The following is an 18,537-nucleotide window of genomic DNA, read 5'->3' as shown; positions in this document are numbered from 1 at the left end:
ATCTGTCTACATGCAATCACAGGTCCCTTCCTTTTGTGGCTTCTCTCTCCCCCAGTTCACTCTCTGCTCTGTGTACCTGCTGAGTTCTGTGGTTCAGTTTGTGCATATTGTTGTGTTAATCCACAAATCATTTTCTAGGTGTGCAGGATGGTTTAGTGTTGATCTGGCTGTATTTCATGGATGAGAGACAAAAAAAAAACTTCCATGCTCTTCTGCCATCCCTTATGTTTCAATTTTTTTTCAAACCTTCTAATGTACATATATAGTTTGGTGATGATTAAATTATTTTGGAAAAAAGAAAAATAGAAAAAAATTCTTTAATATATTCTCTGTGGAACAAAAACAGACACTCAGATCAATGGAAAAGAATAGAGAACCCAGAAATGGACCCACAAATGTATGGCCAACTAATCTTTGACAAAGGAGGAAAGACTGTCCAATGGAATAAAGACAGCCTCTTCAGCAACTGGTGCTGGGAAAACTGGACAGTGACATGCAGAAGAATGAACCTGGACCACTTTCTTACACCATACACAAAAATAAACTCAAAATGGATGAAAGACCTAGATGTGAGAAAGGAAGCCATCAAAATCCTCGAGGAGAAAGCAAACAAAAACCTCTTTGACCTTGGCTGCAGCAAGGTCAAAGTTGTGTTCTTACTCAACACATCTCTGGAGGCAAGGGAAACAAAAGCAAAAATTAACTGTTGGGACCTCACCAAAATAAAATCTTCTGCACAGCAAAGGAAACAATCAGCAAAACTAAAAGGCAACTGATGGAATGGGAGAAGATATTTGCAAACGACATATCAGATAAAGGGTTAGTATCCAAAATCTACAAAGAACTTAACAAACTCAACACACACACACAAAAAAAAACCAAATAACCCAGTGAAGAAAAGGACAAAAAACATGAATAGACACTTATCCAAGGAAGACATCCAGATGGCCAACAGACACATGAAAAAATGCTCAACATCACTCATCATCAGGGAAATACAAATCAAAACCACAATGAGATACCACCTCACACCAGTCAGAATGGCTAATATTAACAACTCAGGCAACAATAGATGTTGGCGAGGATGCGGAGAAAGAAGATATCTCTTTTGCGTTGCTGGTGGGAATGCAAACCAGTGCAACCCCTCTGGAAAACATGATGGTGGTCCCTTAAAATTTTTTAAATAGAACTACCCTATGACCCAGCAATTTCCCTACTAGGCATTTATCCAAGGGATACAGGTATGCTGTTTTGAAGGGGCACATGCACCTCAATGTTTATAGCAGCACTACCAACAATAGCCCAAGTATGGAAAGAGCCCAAATATCCATCAATGGATAAATGGATAAAGAAGAGGTAGTGTATATATATATATATATATACACACAATGGAGTATTACTCGGCAATCAAAAGAATGAAATCTTGCCATTTGCAACTGCATGGATGGAACTAGAGTATATTATGCTAAGCAAAATTAGTCAGTTGGAGAAAGACAAATATCATATGACTTCACTCATATGAGGACTTTAAGATACAAAACAGATGAACATAAGGGAAGGGAAGCAAAAATAATATAAAAACAGGGAGGGGGACAAAACATAAGAGACTCTTAAATGTGGAGAACAAACAGAGGGTTACTGGAGGGGTTGTGGGAGCGGGGATGGGCCAAATGGGTAAGGGGCATTAAGGAATCTACTCCTGAAATCACTGTTGCACTATATGCTAACTTGGATGTAAATTTAAAAAATAAATTAAATATAATGGAAAAAAATAAAGTACTCTGTGAAGAGCACAATAAAAAAATCAGTTTTTGTGAATCTAGGATATATATAAAAGTTATGATATGAGGATGGCAGTTAAAAATTATGTGCTTTTGCTTCTGAAAGGGAAGTAGATATATTGAGAAAGAATGACAACATTCTTTCCCTCATAAACTCCAATTTTATTCCAAATAATCACATAAGTTAAAAAATTTTCCTAAAATACTCTTACAAAAAAGTAACCCCAGTGTCACCAATTCTGGAAATTCCATTTTTTACATTAGTAATTACTACCTCAGTTGAGCTGAAACAGTCCAAAAATTCCATAGCTTCTATAGATTTCATCTTAAAAGTTAAAAAAATTCTATTTTTCATGATAAATGATGCTACTGATAACTTTACTTGGTAGACTTTTAGTTACTTTGGTTATTTTTACAATCTTACAAATAAGCAACACATATATATGAAATAATATTAAGCCAGTCTAATGGCTTTCATTGGAGGCCAAGGAGTTGCATTTTGTTAAACCCAAATTGAACAGAGTTTAATTTAGGTTAATACAGAGAAAGGCATGCTCTGGATGTGTTGTCCTTTGTTTTTCTTGAAACATCAGATTAATTGTAAAATGTTCAAAGAGCTTCTTATTACTCCTATAACAGAATGAATACCTTAACTTAATTGCACACAGTTAAGGGAAATTATCTGGAATGGCAATGAGAGATCATTTACTTGTAAATGTGGGCAAATGGCACCTGGTTTTCAACCTAGTGCAGAAAATAAGGAACTAAAGAATTAATATGTAAAGGCAAACAAAAAAGGGTTTTAGGAGAGAAGCCCACAGTAGAAAAGAATTCAAGAAAAAAAAGAATATGCTCTATGATCCTGAAAATTACACTCTATTCATTATTATCATGTTTGAGAAAAAAATAATTTCCTTGTAGCATGAAAAAGGAAAATACTTGATCATCTTATTTTAAGTGAGTAGCAGAATATTGGGTTAACTTTTGACTTAGATCCAACATACCCATTTATCCATCCTCCTCCTAATAACCAGTCGGTAATTTCATTTTCAATCAGAATAATATCTGAAACATATTTCTTATTTCCTTGTCTACATATATTTACCTCCTGAAAGAAATGATCAAATAACCTACATAGCCACCCACTTTAATACAAAACGATTCACATCTTTGTGGTTTTAAAGATATACTTTAAGACCTGCTTGAGCATCAGCTATTCCCAGCCCTCCTTTCAAGCTCTTTATCTCAGTCTGAAATGAATGTGAGCTATAAAACACATCAAGAATAATAAAATGCTTTGATTCAAGGATATACTTGCATTTTGGGACTACATAAAAAAAATTCCACAAATTAAGGGCTAAGACCAGGGGCACTTGGATGGCTCAGTTGGTTGAGCCTTTGACTCTTGATTTCAGCTCAGGTCATGATCCCAGGGTCATGGAATCAAGACCTGCATCAGGCTCCACACTGAACATGGCCCCGCTTCCCTGCTCGTGCTCCCTCTCTCCATCTAAAATTAAAAAAAAAAAAAGCTAAGACCAAATCAAACCCAAGTAATGTTACTGCAGCTTCATAGCACCATAGGTAAACCACAACAGGTCTTCCTGATAATTTACTGATTAAAAATCAAGATAACCATGGTACAGTCAGCCTGTAAGTAAAGGAAGACAATGAATTGATAAGTTTAACTGATGCCAGTCCAAAACAAGTAATTTGGTGAGAGGAGTAGTATAAGGTTCGTTTGAGAATTAATAACTTACTGTGGTATGGTACAGTGTACTAGGTACCAAGCAGAACACGTAGGTAGACCCACTAGCACACATCTACAAATAATTTTAAGATGTATCATATTTACTATTCAAGTACACTGAGTCCTGGTAAAATACCTCAGTTCACTACCATGCAAATCCAGGGGAGGGGAGAGGGAGGGGGCAGTGGAGCTGAACCAAAATCAAAAGTTTACTGTTATATACACGGAATGAGACAGGTGCTTAATTGCCCCAAAAGAAACACTGGAGAATACCTCAATATTAGGAAAATAAAGCTTAAAATTTATGTCCTTTATTTATAATTTAATAACTGGTTATATCAATGTCTGCATCAGGGGGAAGAAGAGGAAATGTAGAAAAAATGGCCTTGGTTCTTACAATAAAATACAAATCAGTAGCATAAAAAGTCCATAACTGTTTCCAAAAATAAATCCAGTTACCAACATCATTTTAAATCTCTTCTGACTGCTTCACTTTTACTCCCTAAATTCATTTCAGTACAGCAATAAGGATCTGCAAATATACTTTTATTATCTTTTTTATTTTCACCTGTGGTATTACAGAGTATCAGTGTGCAGTATTTCACTCTGATACTACCACTTGGTTGCTAAAAACTGCTCTTATTTTTAATTGCCTTACAGTACTCTAAGTTTATTTAGCAGAAATGAACTATGGAACCAGGATGTTCTTAGATGGGCACTCTGATTCTCATTTGTCACTGCGTATATATTGTAGACATACAGTAATAGTTCATGAATCTCACTTTGCTACATTTAGAAATTGGAAATTTCTACATTGGAATTGTGACTTAACAAAGTTGAACCAATATAGGATTCAGAAAGGCCTAAATCATCATAATGATATATCTTTCAATAAAAAATCTTAGAAAAATTCTTACTTGATTTTGGAAAGTTTCTGCAGAATCATATTGCGCTTTCCTAGTATTTGAAGATCAACCTTAGGGGTTCAAAGCAGCACAAAGCAAGAACAAAAATATAAAGTGTTGCTACAGGCTTCCAGGAAAGGCTGCAAGGATTCTGCAAAACAAATCACTGGTGCTTTACTGTTAGGGAGTAGCTAAAAAGGAAATTAAAAACAAAATAAACCAGAACTATGTGGGGTATTCATAAATATTGATTTGGATTTTCACTCTTTTCCTACTTAATCTTTGGGGCAAAAATATCATCATTTGAAAACTTAAAGTCTCCACTGGCTCTTGTTGAACCATGCAAACCAAAAATAAGATTATTTTCCCTAATATCCAACTTCTACTAAGTAGAATTTAGCAGAAATCCCAAGTTTGAAAGAATGGGGGAAGGCCATTTCTTCAATAATTTCATGACAGTAGGCTGTGTTTAAATAATTAGCAAAAAGAAATTTTGTTGGGGGGCACCTGGGTGGCTCAGTAGGTTGAGCATCCCACTTCAGCTCAGGTCATGAGTTCAAGCCCCTCATCAGGCTCTGTGCTGACAGCTCAGAACCTGGAGCCTGCTTCAGATTCTGTGTCTCCCTCTCTCTCTATCCTTCCCCTGCTTGTGCTCTGTCTCTCTCTCTCTCTCAAAAATAAACATTAAAAAAAAATTTTTAAAGAAATTTTGTTGCAGTAGCAATTTTTTAACACTAAATTTAAGGATTTTATTTAAAATAACAAGTGTTGGTGAGGATGTGGAGAAAAAGGAACACTTGTGCACTGTTGGAAATGCAACTTGGTGCACGAGTCTGGAAAACAGTATGGAGGTTCCTCAAAAAATTAAAAACAGAAATAGCATATGATCTAGTAATTCCACTACTGGATATTTACCCCCCAAAATGAAAACACTAATTTGAAAAGATATATATACCTCTATGTTTATTGCAGCATTATTTATAATAGCCAAGATATTAAAGCAACCCAAGTGCCATAGGTAGATGAATGGATAAAAAAGATGTGGTGTGTGTGTGTGTGTGTATATATATATATATATATATATATATATATACACACATAAATGTACACACACACAAAAATGGAATATTACTCTGCCATAAAGAACAAGATATTGCCATTTGTGACAATCTGGGTATACCATAAAATTTCATTTATATGTGGCCTTAAAAAACAAAACAATGAAAAAAGACACAAATGAATAAACAAACAAAAAACAGACTCTTAGATACAGGGAACAAATGGGTGGTTGCCAGAGGGGAGGGGGAGGATGGGTGAGATAGCTAAAGGGATTAGGAGGTACAAACTTCCAGTTACAAAATACATAAGTCACAGAGGTGACACGTACAGCATAGGGAATAGTCAATAAGATTGTAATGCGGCGCCTGGGTGGCTCAGACGGTGAGCATCCAACTCTTGATTTCTGCTCAGGTAATGATCCCAGGGTTGTAGGATCAAGCCCCACATTTTGGGATTCTCTCTCTCTCTCTCTCTCTCTCTCTCTCCCTCTGCCCCTCTACCCTGCTTGCTCCCTTTCTCTCTCTCTCTCTCAAAAAAGAAAAATTATAATAAGGTTGTATGATGACTATACTTATCATGGTAACACTGATTAATGTGTAAAATAGTTGAATCATTATGATGTCTACTGAAGCTAACACTCCCTGTTAGTATACTGCAATAAAAAAATTTAAAAATATGTCATTTGAGCATTATTGGCAATTTACATAATCTATGTATAGGGAATAACTTTCTACTCATAAAACCAAAAGGGAGAAAAGATTCATAAAAGAAAAGATTTAAAATTTTTTAAATAAAACCTTTAAATGTCTATGTAAAAAAATTTTAACTTAAAAAGCTCTAAAAAAGCTCTAAAAAACAAACAAACAAACAAAAAACAAATGGGAAATGTCAAACTTGGGGCAGGGTGGTGGTGAGAAATTCCCCTTGTAATATATCTGCCAGAGGATTGAAATTATTGTTATAAAAGGAGTTCTTATAAGAGAACTTAAGAAAAATATGGACCTAATATTTTTAGTAATGAGCAAAGGGCACAAGCAAGTAATCACAACAGGATAAATATAGAAAACATATTCAATCTTAGTAGGAATAAACTAATTAGAACTTGGCAAATTTGTATCAAAAGCCTTGGAAGGGTATATCCTTTGATTCAGCAATTCTGCCTGTAAGCCTGTGTCGGAATCAGATGTATGCAGAGTTTTGTGCATACGGGCCACAGAAAAGTCTGTAATAGTGAGAACTAAAAGCTCTGCTAAAGTGGTTATGAGCTGAACACAATAACGTATAAACATACTTTCTGAGATGTACATCACGAGTATTGGTAATTAGGGGGGCTTGAAGGAAGCAAAAATCAGAGAAAATTAATAAATTATGGCCTTTAAAATAGTTACATTCCTGGGGCACCTGGGTGGCTCAGTTGGTTGAGTGTCCGACTTCGGCTCAGGTCATGATCTTGTGGTTTGTGAGTTCAATCCCCGCATCGGGCTCTGTGCTGACAGCTTGGAGACTGGAGCCTGCTTCGGATTCTGTGTCTCCGTTGTCTCTCTCTGCCCCTCTCCCGCTTGTGCTCTGTCTCTCTATCAAAAATAAATAAAATGTAAAAAAAATTTTTTTTAATAAAAAAAATAGTTACGTTCCTGTGTAAAAAGCCTCCGTAAAATTCAGAGGCTCCCACAGTAAATACAGGACTTTATTTAACACAGATAAATAAGTCCATAGATACAAAGGACATAAAAAATATGAGAGCTTTAGGGGCGCCTGTGTGGCTCAGTGAGTTAAGTGTCTGACTCTTGGTTTCAGCTCAGGTCATGATCTCCTGGTTTGTGAGTTGGAGCCCCACATTGGGCTCTGTGCTGACTGTGCAGAGCCTGCTTGGGATTCTCTCTCTCCCTCTCCCTCTCTCTCTCTGCCCCTCCAGCATGCTCTCTCTTGCTTTCTCTTTCTCACACACACAAAATAAATAAATGAACTTAAAAAAAAGAAATAAAAAAATGATAGCTTTGTATCATCATTCTGAACCTACAAACATAGCTTGAAAGACTCTGTCTTTATTGAGTAAAATATTCAATAATGAAACCAACAAAATCCACACTAGCAAAGTCAGAACATTGTTGTGATGACAGAAAATGAAAGGTGGTACAGGCTAGCAATGGAGCACGATGACAATGGTCATGTGTCTTCTGCATATTACCATGGTGGCAAAAAATAGGATAAAAAATGTAATACTTTCCCCAGTATTACAGCAGTCTAACCTAAGTATGGACTAAACTGAGTTCACCAAGTCTTGTGTGTGTGTGTGTGTGTGTGTGTGTTTGTGTGCGCGCGCGTGAGTGCCTATGTGTGTGTGTGCACGCATGTGTATCTCAGTTACAGAATCTCCTTAAAGATTGAAAATGTAAATTACAAATATAGCACACATAATCCACAAATAGCATTAAAATGCATTGATTGAAATTTGAAGCATCTTCATTAAGCAATTAATTTTACATAGTTTTCTTTTTTTTTTTTTTTAATTGGCAACTGAGATTTATTTAAATTAAGTCAATGGGCACAGCAGGTGGTGCCTAGCCCTGGGAACTGAGATTTCTCTGGGTGTGGGATGGGACCACAGCTGGCCACCAGCCAGGAAACACAGCCTGTCAACTCTGGGAAGGTCAGTGTCTTCAGCTCCAAGCTCAGCATGGGCCTCAAACAGATTAATAAGTGATTTCCTTCAAACCTATTTCATTTCCTCCTTTGGTTGCCCAACAAAGGCAGTAATGCTGCAAAAGCTGTTCGAGAAGCTCCATTTCATCCAGAAATTGAAGACTCTGTTCTGTTCCCTTCAGCTTGAGGCAATCTGCTGTACAGTTCCATCATGTCAACTGCTGATGCCAATTCCCACCCATTAGACAGGAGCCATTCTTTCTGTGACTCTAATGACTTGCAGGTCTCCATTTCTGCCAGGTCACACTTTTGCCTCTGCAGTTTTCAATCATGATCTGTCCAAACCAGTCATCCATGTGTGTTCATAGTTTATGAACATGGCAGTCCCAAAACCATTGGCTGCCCACTTGAGAAACTTGGCCATCTGCTCCAAAGTCATGTAAAGCAGCACACATTCAGTTATCAGGAGTGTTGGCAATTGTGGATTCATGTTACATTTCTTTAGCTTCTCTTCCAGTTCAGGTAAGTTTCAGAGATCTGCTTCAATAATGGCATATCTCTTTGAATCCAACAGGTGTCCATTGATTTGAAGTGTGCCCTCTGAATGTAGTTTCATGATGGGTTGTGATAAGAAAGGTTTGATTTGATGCTATGCTTTCTCGTGACTATCAATGGAAAGTAGACTTCAAAATATTTACTTGGGAGATCTTCATCCTTTAATCTCCAGATGGTGATATCCATCCCAGCTCCAAGATTTAGAATTTAACAATGACGTTCTGTCTTCAGTAAAAATACTGACTGATGCCATGGACTTCAGCAAAATATTCTGTTAATTTCAGAGGCCTCCCTCTCCTCAGACAGTCTAACAAAATGCTGGATGTAAGGGTCATGCCAGTAGCCAATGCTTACTGTAAACCTAAACAGACTTGTTTGTTTCTTTTCTTGTGAGCTCTGCTGCTTTCAAGTAGATCTGCAAGGCCTTAAGTTTTGAATCACCTCTTACATATAGAAGCATCTTTGCAGGTGCCATGCACACCCTCATCATCTGTGTCTGTTGAGGAAGAAGAACAGGAGGTGAAAGAGGGCCTCCTCAGGCTAGTGGCCATGGGTGTGGAGGTTCTGGGGTGCTATTCCCACTGAGGATGTGGAAGTGGGATCCACAGATGCCCGGGAAGAGCAAGTCTCTGAGAAAGCAGGAGAGATGTGTACATAGTTTTCTTATTCAGATCCTGAGATAGATGATTCATGCCAACTGTCAACAAGGAAGTTAATTATTGTATGGTGAAGAGAATTGAAGTCAATTGATAAAAAGCAATCATTAGTCACTACCAGAAAGATCACTGAGAGTTCTTAACATACCTACAATCTACAGTATCAGTGTTTTCAATCTGAAAGCCTGGAAACCACATCATAAATTTATGATGGTTGTTTGTATAGTTGACCATTGAACAACACATATTTGAACTGTGCAGGTCCACTTATACATGCATTTTAAAATAAATACATTACAATACTGTAAGTTTATTTTCTTTTCCTTATGATTTTCTTGATGATATTTTCTTTTATTTGGTTTACTTTATTGTAAAAATATAGTATAGAATACATACATATACAACATATGTGTTAATCAACTATGTTATTTGTAAGGCTTTCATTCAACAGTAGGCTATTAGTAGTCAAGTTTAGGGGGAGTCAAAAGTTATAGACAGATTTTCAGCATTGTTGACCTGATCGTTGTTCAAAGGTCAACTGTAGTTCTAAAATTTCTGAAAGAAAATTCAATTAACAAATTGATTCCAACTATATATAAAAGAGGATAATACACCATAACTTGGGTTTATCCTAAGTAGCAAGATAGTTTAATATTAGAAAATCCATAAGTACAATTTATTACATTAACAGATAAAAAGAGGGGTGCCTGGGTGGCTCAGTTGGTTAAGTGTCTAACCCTTGGGTTTGATTCAGTTCATGATCTCATGGTTGGTAGGAGTGAGCCCCGCATTGGGGTTTGTACCCGCCATTGGGGTTCTCTCTCTCCCTCTCTCTGCCACTCTCTGGCTCTCTCTCTCTCTCTCTCAAAATGAATAAACTTTTAAAAAATAGATAAAAAGAGAAAAGTCAAAAAATAAAAGAGGGGCACCTGGGTGGCTCATTCAGCTGAGTGTCTGATTATTGCTCAGGTCATGATCTCGCAGTCTGTGAGTTTGAGCCCCATGTCAGGCTCTGTGCTGACAGCTCAGAGCCTGGAGCCTGCTTCGGATTCTGGGTCTCCCTCTCTCTCTGCCCCTCCCCTGCTCATGCTCTGCCTCTTTCTCTTTCAAAAACAAACATTAAAAATAATTTTAAAAAGGAGAGAGAGAGATGGAGAAAAGGTATTGATCAAATTCAACATACATTAATATAAACTATAAGTAAAGGAAAAATAGAAAAAAATTCTTATACAGAGAAAGAATGTGAATGAAAAATGAGGAACAAACATCATCTTAAATAGGCACTGTTAGAATCATTCATTTTAAAATCAGGAATGATAGCATGATGTTCACTTTAATTACTTTGATTTGTGTGACATTGAAAGCTGTAGATAGTGTAAAAAATAAGAGAAAGAAATTACAGGCACAAGATCTAGAAAAGAAAAAATAAAATTTATAATTCTCAACTGATATGATAGTTAACATTTAAAACACACAAAAACCTATGGATAAATTATTAGAAAAAATAGAAGCACCTGGCAATTTGGCTGATTATAAGAGGTATATATATTTTTTTTGAGAGAGAGAAACAGAGAGACACAAAGAGAGCATGAGTGGGGGGAGGGGCAGAAAGAGAATACCAAGCAGGCTCCACACAGGGCTCGAACTCGCCAATGGTGAGATCGTGACCTGAGTCAAAACCAAGAGTCGGACGCTTAACTGACTGAGCGACCCAGGTGCCCATAAGTTTAATATATATACATATTTAATGCTTATTTATTTATTTTTGAGAAAGAGAAAGTGTGTGAGCAGGGGTCAGGGGAGAGAGAGAGAGAGAGAGAGAGAGAGAGAGAGAGAATCCCAAAAAGGCTCTTCGCTGTGAGTGCAGACCCTGATACAAGGCTTGATCTCATGGAGTATGAGGTAATCATCTGAAATCAAGAGTTGGATGCTTAACCAACTGAGTGACCCAGGAGCCCCAAGATTAATATATATATTTTTTGGGGGGGGGGGGTTTGGTGATGAGGTGTTTCTTTTTATGAAATTTATTGTCAAATTGGTTTCCATGCAACACCCAGTGCTCATCCCAAAAAATGCCCTCTTCAATACCCTTCACCCACCTTCCCCTCCCTCCCACCCCCCATCAACCCTCAGTTTGCTCTCAGTTTTTAAGAGTCTCTTATGCTTTGGCTCTCTCCCACTCTAACCTCCTTTTTTTTTTCCTTCCGCTTCCCCATGGGTTTCTGTTAAGTTTCTCAAGATCCACATAAGAGTGAAAACATATGGTATCTGTCTTTCTCTGTATGGCTTATTTCACTTAGCATAACACTCTCCAGTTCCATCCACGTTGCTACAAAGGGACATACTTCATTCTTTCTCATTGCTACCTAGTACTCCATTGTGTATATAAACCACAATTTCTTTTTTTTTTTTTAATTTTTTTTTCAACGTTTATTTATTTTTGGGACAGAGAGAGACAGAGCATGAACGGGGGAGGGTCAGAGAGAGAGGGAGACACAGAATCGGAAACAGGCTCCAGGCTCCAAGCCATCAGCCCAGAGCCTGACGCGGGGCTCGAACTCATGGACCGCGAGATCGTGACCTGGCTGAAGTCGGACGCTTAACCGACTGCGCCACCCAGGCGCCCCTAAACCACAATTTCTTTATCCATTCATCAGTTGATGGACATTTAGGCTCTTTCCATAATTTGGCTATTGTTGAGAGTGCTGCTATAAACATTGGGGTACAAGTGCCCCTATGCATCAGTACTCCTGTATCCCTTGCGTAAATTCCTAGCAGTGCTATTGCTGGGTCATAGGGTAGATCTATTTTTAATTTTCTGAAGAACCTCCACACTGTTTTCCAGAGTGGCTGCACCAATTTACATTCCTACCAACAGTGCAAGAGGGTTCCCGTTTCTCCACATCCTCTCCAGCATCTATAGTCTCCTGATTTGTTCATTTTGGCCACTCTGACTGGCGTGAGATGATATCTGAATGTGTTTTTGATTTGTATTTCCCGGATGAGGAGTGACATTGAACATCTTTTCATGTGCCTGTTGGCCATCTGGATGTCTTCTTTAGAGAAGTGTCTATTCATGTTTTCTGCCCATTTCTTCACTGGATTATTTGTTTTCCGGGTGTGGAGTTTGGTGAGTTCTTTATAGATTTTGGATGCTAGCCCTTTGTCCAATATGTCATTTGCAAATATCTTTTCCCATTCCGTTGGTTGCCTTTTAGTTTTGTTGGTTGTTTCCTTTGCTGTGCAGAAGCTTTTTATCTTCATGAGGTCCCAATAGTTCATTTTTGCTTTAATTCCCTTGCCTTTGGAGATGTGTCAAGTAAGAAATTGCTGCGGCTGAGGTCAGAGAGGTTTTTTCCTGCTTTCCTCCTCTAGAGTTTTGATGGTTTCCTGTCTCACACTCAGACCTTTATCCATTTTGAGTTTATTTTTGTGAATGGTGGTGAGAAAGCGGTCAAGTTTCAATCTTCTGCATGTTGCTGTCCAGTTCTCCCAGCACCATTTGTTAAAGAGACTGTCTTTTTTCCATTGGATAGTCTTTCCTGCTTTGTCAAGGATTAGTTGGCCATACGTTTGTGGGTCTAGTTCTGGGGTTTCTATTCTATTCCATTGGTCTATGTGTCTGTTTTTGTGCCAATACCATGCTGTCTTGATGATGACAGCTTTGTAGTAGAGGCTAAAGTCTGGATTGTGATGCCTCCTGCTTTGGTCTTCATCTTCAAATTACTTTGGCTATTCGGGGCCTTTGTGGTTCCACATGAATTTTAGGATTGCGTGTTCTAGCTTCGAAAAGATGCTGGTGCAATTTTGATTGGGATTGCAGTGAATGTATAGATTGCTTTGGGTAGTATGACATTTTGACAATATTGATTCTTCCAATCCATGAGCACGGAATGTTTTTTCCATTTCTTTATATCTAGCTTCAATTTCGTTCATAAGCCTTCTATAGTTTCAGCATACAGATCTTTTACATCTTTGGTTAGATTTAGTCCTAGTATTTTATGCTTCTTGGTGCAATTGTGAATGGGTCAGTTTCTTTATTTGTCTTTCTGTTGCTTCATTATTAGTGTATAAGAATGCAACTGATTTCTGTACATTGATTTTGTATCCTGTGACTTTGCTGAATTCATGTATCAGCTCTAGCAGACTATTGGTGGAGTCTATCGGATTTTCCATGTATAATATCATGTCATCTGCAAAAAGAAAGCTTGACTTCATCTTTGCCAATTTTGATGCCTTTGATTTCCTTTTGTTGTCTGATTGCTGATGCTAGAACTTCCAACGCTATGTTAAACAACAGCAGTGAGAGTGGACATTCCTGTCGTGTTCCTGTTCTCAGGGAAAAAGCTCTCGGTTTTTTCCCCATTGAGGATGATGTAGCTGTGGGCTGTTCATAAATGGCTTTATGATCTTTGAGTATGTTCCTTCTATCCCGACTGTCTCGAGGGTGTTTATTAAGCAAGTTGCTGAATTTTGTCAAATGCTTTTTCTGCATCGATTGACAGGATCATATGGTTCTTATCTTTTCTTTTTTTTTTTTTAATTTTTTTTCAACGTTTTTTATTTATTTTTGGGACAGAGAGAGACAGAGCATGAACGGGGGAGGGGCAGAGAGAGAGGGAGACACAGAATCGGAAACAGGCTCCAGGCTCCGAGCCATCAGCCCTGAGCCTGACGCAGGGCTCGAACTCACGGACCGCGAGATCGTGACCCGGCTGAAGTCGGATGCTTAACCGACTGCACCACCCAGGCGCCCCTCTTTTCTTTTATTAATGTGATGTATCACGTTGATTGATTTGTGAATGTTGAACCAGCCCTGCAGCCCAGGAATGAATCCCACTTGATCATGGTGAATAATTCTTTTTATATGCTGTTGACTTCTATTACTAGTATCTTATTGAGAATTTTTGCATCCATATTCATCAGGATATTGGCCTGTAGTTCTCTTTTTTTTACTGGGTCTCTGTCTGGTTTAGGCATCAAGTAATGCTGGCTTCATAGAATGAGTCTGGAAGTTTTCCTTCCCTTTCTATTTTTTGGAGATAGCTTGAGAAGGATAGGTATCATCTCTGCTTTAAACGTCTGGTAGAACTCCCCTGGGAAGCCACCTGGTCCAGTGACTCTTATTTGTTGGAGATTTTTGTGACTGATTCAATTTCTTCACTGGCTATGGGTCTGTTCAAGCTTTCTATTTCCTCTGGATTGAGTTTGGAAGTGTGTGCATGTTTAGGAATTTTGCCCATTTCTTCCAGGTTGTCCAGTTGTTGGCATATAATTTTCATAGTATTCCCTGATAATTGTTGTATCTCTGAGGGACTGGTTGTAATAATTCCATTTTTATTCATGATTTATCTATTTGGGTCATCTCCCTTTTCTTTTGGAAGTCTAGCTAGAGGTTTATCAATTTTGTTTATTTTTTCAAAAAAACCACTCTTGGTTTCGTTGATCTGCTCTACAGGTTTTTTAGATTCTATATTGTTTATTTCTGCTCTAATCTTTATTATTTCTCTTCTTCTGCTGGGTTTGGGGTGTCTTGGCTGTTCTGCTTCTATTTCCTTAGGTGTGCTGTTAGATTTGTACTTGGGATTTTTCTTGTTTCTTGAGATAGGCCTGAATTGCAATGTATTTTCCTCTCAGGACTGCCTTCGCTGCCATCCCAAAGCGTTTGATTGGTTGTATTTCATTTTCGTTTGTTTCCATATATTTTTTAATTTCTTCTCTAATTGCCTGGTGACCCATTCATTCTTTAGTAGGGTGTTCCTTAACCTCCATGCTTTGGAGGTTTTCCAGACTTTTTCCTGGGGTTGATTTCAAGCTTCATAGCATTGTGGTCTGAAAGTATGCATGGTATGATCTCAATTCTTGTATACTTATGAAGGACTGTTTTGTGACACAGTATGTGATCTATCTTGGAGAATGTTCCATGTGCACTCGAGAAGAGAGTATATTCTGTTGCTTTGGGATGCAGAGTTCTAAATATATCTGTCAAGTCCATCTGATCCAATGTATCATTCAGGGCCCTTGTTTCTTTATTGACCATGTGTCTAGATGATCTATCCTTTGTTGTAAGTGGGGTATTAAAGTCCCCTGCAATTACCACATTCTTTTTAATAAGGTTGCTTATGTTTATGAGTAATTGTTTATATATCTGGGGGCTCCCATATTCGGCGCATAGACATTTATAATTGTTAGCTCTTCCTGATGGATAGACCCTGTAATTATTATATAGTGATCTTCTTCATCTCTTGTTACAACTTTTAATTTAAAGTCTAGTTTGTCTGATATAAGAATGGCTACTCCAGATTTCTTTGACTCTCAGTAAGCATGATAAATAGTTCTCCATCCCCTCACTTTCAATCTGAAGGTGTCGTCAGGTCTAAAATGAGTCTCTTGTAGACAGCAAATAGATGGGTCTTGTTTTTTTATATTGTGATACCCTATGTCCTTTTGGTTGGCGCATTTAGTCCATTTACATTCAGTGATATTATAGAAAGATATGGGTTTAGAGTCACTGTGTTGTCTGTAGGTTTCATGCGTGTAGTGATGTCTCTGGTACTTTGTTCTCACAGGATCCCCCTTAGGATCTCTTGTAGGGCTGGTTTAGTGGTGACGAATTCCTTCAGTTTTTTTGTTTGGGAAGACCTTTAATCTCTCCTTCTATTCTAAATGACAGACTTGCTGGATAAATGATTCTCGGCTGCATATTTTTTCTGTTCATCATATTGAAGATTTCCTGCCATTCCTTTCTGGACTCCCAAGTTTCAGGTAGAGAGATTTGTCACGAGTCTTATGGTCTCCCTTTATATGTTAGAGCACATTTATCCCTAGCTGCTTTCAGAATTTTCTCTTATTCTTGTATTTTGCCAGTTTCACTATGATATGTCGTGCAGAAGACCGATTCAAGTTACATCTGAAGGGAGTTCTCTGTGCCTCTTGATTTCAATGTCTTTTTCCTTCCCCAGATCAGGAAGTTCTCAGCTACGATTTCTTCAAGTACACCTTCAGCACCTTTCCTCTCTCTTCCTCCTCTGGAATACCAATTATACGTAGATTATTTCTCTTTAGTGCATCACTTAGTTCTCTAATTTTCCCCTCATACTCCTGGGATTTTTTTTATCTCTCTTTTTCCTCAGCTGCTTCTTTTCCATAATTCTATCTTCTAAATTCACCTATTCTCACCTCTGCCTATTTAATCCGAGCTGTGGTCATCTCCATTTTATTTTGCAGCTCATTAATAGCATTTTTAGCTCCTCCTGGCTCTTCCTTAGTCCCTTGATCTCTGTAGCAATAGATTCTCTGCTGTCCTCTATACTGTTTTTCACGCCCAGCAATTAATTTTATGACTATAATTCTAAATTCACTTCTGTTATATTGTTTAAATAGTTTTTGATCAGTTCGTTAGATGTTGCTATTTCCTGGAGATTCTTTTGAGGGGAATTCTTCCGTTTAGTCATTTTGGATACTTCCTGGAGTGGTGTCGAACTGCAGGGCACTTCCCGTGTGCTGTCTTGAATAACTTGCATTGGTGGGCGGGGGCCGCAGTCAGACCTGATGTCTGCTCCTAGCCCACTGCTGGGGCCACTGTCAGACTGGTATGTACCTTCTCTTCCCCTCTCCTAGGGTGGGATTCAACTGTGGCTGGTGTGGTGTGGCCCGTTGGGCTACTTGCACACTGCCAGGCTTGTGGTGCTGGGATCTGGCGTATTAGCTGCAGTGGATAGGCAAGGTGCACAGGGGTGGAAGGGGCAGGCTCAGCTTGCTTATGCTTTGGTGATCTACTTCGCGAGGGGCTCTGCGGCACATGGAGGGAGTCCCACCCACCAGAGGGATGGATCCACAGAAGCACAGCATTGGGTGTTCGTGCAGTGCAAGCAAGTTCCCTGGCAGGAACTGGTTCTTTTTGGGATTTTGGCTGGGGGATGGGCGAGGGAGATGGCGCTGGCGAGCGCCTTTGTTCCCCGCCAAGCAGAGCTCTGTCATTCATCTGGGGCTCAACTATTCTCCCTCCCTTTGTCCTCCAGCCCTCCCACTCTCCGAGCAAAGCTGTTAGCTTATAACCTTCCAGATGTTAAGTCCTGGTTGCCCTCGGAACACACTCCATCCCGCCCCTCCGCTTTTGTAAGCCAGACTCGGGGCTCTGCTTGGCCGGCGGGTTGCCCCTCTGCCCTGGCTCTCTCCTGCCAGTCCGTGTAGCGCATACCGCCTCTCTGCCCTTTCTACCCTCTTCCGTGGGCCTCGTCGTATGCTTGGCTCTGGAGAATTCATTCTGCTACTCTTCTGGCGGTTTTCTGGGTTATTTAGGCAGGTGTGAGTGGAATCTAAGTGATCAGCAGGATGCGGTGAGCCCAGCATCCTCCTACGCTGCCATCTTCCCCCCGATCCCAAGGTTAATATTTTAAAAGTCAGTTGTTATTTTCATTGTACTATCATCAAGCAACTGGAAAATGTAAAGAGAAGACACCATTGTAAATCAGAGAATACCAAGTACTAGGAATAAGTATAAGAAAAGAAATGCAACACCCCTAGAAAGTGAGAAAGCTTATTAAATATATATTAAAAGACTTAAGTAAGTAGACCAGATTCATGAGTAGCAAAACTCAATATTACAAAGATGGCAGTTTTTTCCAAAATAATCTATAGATTCAAAGCAATTTCAACCAAAATACAATAGGAATTTTATGGCACTGGAGAAAATCATTGTGTATATTGGAGAGGAAAAGGCAATAACCTGGGCACTTCTCAAAAAGAAAATCAAGGACCAGGGACTTTCTCTAATAAATACCAACAATTATACAAAATGACAAAAATTAAGAGAGGCCACAAAGATAGACAAAGTGACTAATAGACTAGGACTGTGAGCTCAGAATAGACCCACGTGTATATGTAACTTTGGTATTTCAGTGTGTATAAAATCAGCTCTAAAACTATGATATATGCTGTATAACAGAATCTTATTTAGCCTTAACAAGGAAAGAAATTCTAACACATGCCACAACATGGATGAACCTTATGGATGTTATTATGCTAAGTGAAATGAGCCAGTCACAAAATGGCAGATACTGGGGGCACCTGGATGGCTCAGCGAGCAGAGTATGCAACTCTTGATCTTGGGATCATGTGTTCAAGTGTAGAACCTACATTTAAAAAAAGCAAGCAAGCAGGGCACCTGGGTTGCTCAGTCGGTTGAG

At 38.8% G+C, this 18,537-nt stretch overlaps 1 pseudogene; it reads right to left on the bottom strand.

Moving 5' to 3' along the window:
* Nucleotides 1-8,179: 8,179 nt before the first annotated feature.
* LOC115509690 lies at nucleotides 8,180-9,244 on the bottom strand (annotated as a pseudogene).
* Nucleotides 9,245-18,537: the final 9,293 nt, after the last annotated feature.

This window comes from Lynx canadensis, chromosome A3, assembly GCF_007474595.2.
Source record: "Lynx canadensis isolate LIC74 chromosome A3, mLynCan4.pri.v2, whole genome shotgun sequence".
NCBI classification, from domain to species: domain Eukaryota; kingdom Metazoa; phylum Chordata; class Mammalia; order Carnivora; family Felidae; genus Lynx; species Lynx canadensis.
The sequence above is the reverse complement of the archived record's forward strand: the minus strand, read 5'-3'. Positions and strand labels throughout refer to the sequence as shown.